Below are 4,102 nucleotides of genomic sequence, written 5' to 3' on the forward strand. Positions count from 1 at the left end.
GAAGAACTAAATCTGATTATATTAAATTTAAGTCATGCTTTGTGCATGTAACCTTTAGCCAGCTGCCTATCTTCATTCGTATGAAGTTTAGCATTCTCTCCAGACAGCAATTCTACACCTTTCTTTAAATGTTTTTTTCTCCTGCCCCATGAGACAAGGGAACCTGTTTACATGTAGATAACTTATTCACAATTATTTTAATATCTCTTAGAAAAGGTCCTCCTTGGATCTGTCTTTATCTGAATCAAACTTTTGTTATATTTTGATAACTCTGATGCTGAAATGGAAGGATGCTATTATAAGAGCACTTTCATCTAAATGTTATCCTCACTATAAAAATAATTATTAAGAAGCTCCTTTTCCAAAACTGAAAAATAATGAGTCCATGTGGAATTAGTATATTTATTTGTTTGTGAAATGAATTATTAAGGTGAACTAGTTGAGGAATGTAACACCAATTTTTAACAAAATGTAAGATTGCTGTACTTATTTCATTTAATACCTAACCCAATGATTCTATTATATTCTTTAAAACTCTGGACACCTGAGTTTGAATATTGAATATTCTGTTTATTTCCTTATCCTGGAACTTTTCATCTCTAAGCTGGGGACAACAATATTTACCTGATTTCAGAAAGTTTTGTAGTATTTTGATATCTCTGATTCTAACTCACAATAATAATCTTCCTTTTTAGAAGGAGAAATAATGCATAAATGTGAAAGTATTGTCCAAGCATTCATTGAAGAATTCAGCTCTCGATTTTTCATTTAATATTAACATATACGCTCTAAAATTAGTCTCATTTGAAAATATTTTTAAAAGTTTTAAAACATTAGGTAAGATCCTCTGTTCAATGGAGAAAAGATTTTGATATTTAATGGCAATAGGTTTAATAATAGAGATTTCTACTTAATATAGATTTTAAAACTTGAAAACCAATGTGCCATCTCATTCACAAGACTCATTCCTAGAAAAAATAATTTTAATCATCTGGGTCTATATTTCAGGGAGGTGCAAATATCTCAATATAAAACATAGTAACAAAACTTTCTATCACTGCAGAAAGGGAACTCTAATCCACAATTTTATGAACAAAAATTTGAATGGTCTCCCATTGCAGAAAGAACTATTTGAGGTAGGGTTTTCAGGGTGGCAAAAACTCAAAACTTGAGCCAGATGTTTCAATAACCTAGATTGATTTTCGGTGTTTGTAATGAAAAAAGTCAGGTAAATTTTTCATGACTTGAGGTTTCATTACAATTTTTTGCTGCATCCAATTACTGACAGCTGTTACTCAATCACACATCATGGTATAAATTCACACCTCCTGTTCCAAAATCCGAATTAGTACCACAGGAAAGGAAATGAGAGAGAATCTACTTTACATCTAGGTCTTTTTCAATCAAGGTCTCATGCCATTAAATGCATATTAATTTCCCATCAAGAAAAAGTGATATTCAATGAGTTAACACTAATCAGAAGAGCCATAATTTGGAAATTATAACTGTAACATTGGAAATGATGAATGATGCCTTTTCCAGTGTCATATAGAAATTAATTTCATTATGCTTTTTAAATTGTAAATTATGGGAAAAACAATCAATTTTATATGAATAATACAGATATACACATATTACATATATATATAGATAGGTATCCCCAGCATTACATGAACTTCTGTGTCTGTATAATTATGTATATGTATATATACATATTCTGAAGAGAAAGTATTAATCTACTCACTTAAGAAAGTCAATTCTGTGAGATAAATATTCAAATATTGTAGTTAGAGAAACAGAGGTAGGAAGTATACTTTTCTTACTTGTTACTTTCTTCTCAAGTCATACTTTTAGAGTCCTAGAAATTCTATGATTATTCTGAAAATGCTATCATGGGGATTTCGACTAAATATTGAGAGTACTTGTTTATGTATTAAGACCCCTTGTACTATTTCATTTTGTTTTTGTTACTAAAAGAATTTGTACTTTTGAAGAGATTAATGTGAGAATTTGATTGCTTTTATAGCATTGAAAAAAAACAAACAACAAAACACTGCTTACAGTCCACTTTTAGGTGGCAATTCCCAGCGTTACATGAACTTCTGTGCTGGCAGCAGAAACGGTAATCATGTTAAACAATGAACATTCAAATAAATCATTACATTTCAAAATGATTTATCTGGCAGTTTTACACTTCTTTAGTCTTATCTTAGTGTCAGGAGGCCTTATACCCAATATTTGCACAAAGCCCCTGATTATAATCCTAGGTAATAAAACACAAGAGTAGCAAATCTCAAGAAGTCAGATTCCAAGATGTGAGATAAGTGTTGCCCCCAAAAGTTTTCAACACACTAAGGGAGCATTGCCCCCTGATGAAATATGTCCTTTGTGGAGCTAGACAGAACCTGCTCTCTGGAACCATCAGAGAGGAAAAGAGCTAATGTAATAGGAAGGGCCATGCTCTTTTCAAATAAAAATGTCTTCTTTGGTTTAGTTCAGGGCTGTTGGCAAAGACATAAGTTTCTCTCAGAACCATTGAGGACACTAATCTGTGAGTAGGAGTTTTAAACTGCTATTTGTGTTGCTAGTGAAAGTCTACATATGGGCCTCATCTGTGTCCTTATCTGCCCACCCGGTTAAAACATGGACAGTGTCCTCTGGCAGGCAACTGAGCCCTATAGGTAACCCCAAATCTGATCACTGATGTTATGAGCGAACCACTGACCATGTCAAAGTGATATCCAACCTTTTAAAAAACCTGAAGTTTTAAGAAGAAAGCTGAATAAAGGCATGAATTGCTTCTTAATGTATTGTATTGAGGTTTTCCAGAACATCACTCTGGGTAAATCGAACTTAAAAAACATTTTTGTTCTTGTTATTGCAAACTATATATATACTTAGTGTCATAGACTACTTGAGTGGCTTAGAGCAAAATCATTTACTTAGGATGAAGTTAAATCACTTCTGTGTTTATTTTCGTGATATGCAATTCCTCCCAATCCATTCAAGAAAGTACTAGCAATGTTGTCTATGCCCTTCCTTGAGGAAGCATTCCCCGCCCCCTCCCCTCGGTAAATTTGTAGCCATGCAGCTAGAAATAGAGTACCTATTAAAAAATAAAATTTGAAATGTAACCCACAATTACCAGAGTATGAGTATGTGAAATAACCCAACACCATCAAAAGGCAAACAAACACTTTTTGGAATAAGGAATCATTTTAATCTGGAGCATAAGAAGTGATCATATAGGAAAGGGCCTATTTATAAAAGATAATTTACTTTTAGACAAATGTTTTTGTTACTTGACTCCTACTGTGTAGTAAAATTATATTAAAAGATTAAAAAATTTGGTGAATATGGGTGCCATCCCAGACTTACAGAATCAAAATCTCTGAAGTTGAGAGGCAGGAATTTGTATTTTAAAATACTACTCCAACAACTCTGATGCATAGCAAAATTTGGAAACCCACTGACCAAATACTAAATGTGGAAGATAATCTTATTTTCATTAAAACCAGGGAAGTAAAAAAACAATTATCATAATCCTAGGATGCATTTCTTAGAAGTCAGTTGCAGACAAGCCTGCGCCAAATGCATTTTGTGCTAGAGTAGTTATACCTCTGGAGTTTCTAAAATAGTCATGGACTTAAGTTAGAATAATTAGAAGATTAATAGCATTTTTATATTTAAAAATATTTTTCTTCAACCACAGGAAAATAAAAATGTATCGGCAATAAATATAGCAGTTCAAATAATAATAAAAAGCACCGACACTTATAAAGTGCTCACCTTGTGCTAATAGAACACTCAAGGAACCTCAAGAGTCAGAGCTTGACAGACAGGAGGTCCAGAAAATAGCAAAAGAGAATGTGTATTAGTGCACATTAAAACTATTAACATAGATACTCCTAGTTATGCACTATGTTAGTTAATAATAGAACTATGTTGTAGAATTCTGTTATATCATTTATAGTTTCTGTATATTATATTGGTTCTAAGTAACAAATTTCTCACGCTTGATTAGCTTAACTTTCTTATGAATTACCAAAAACACCACCAGGTCATGATTAGAGAGTTATCTAATTATAATAAACTTCTCTGG

Source organism: Pteropus vampyrus, unplaced genomic scaffold, assembly GCF_000151845.1.
Source record: "Pteropus vampyrus isolate Shadow unplaced genomic scaffold, Pvam_2.0 Scaffold21, whole genome shotgun sequence".
NCBI classification, from domain to species: Eukaryota; Metazoa; Chordata; class Mammalia; order Chiroptera; family Pteropodidae; genus Pteropus; species Pteropus vampyrus.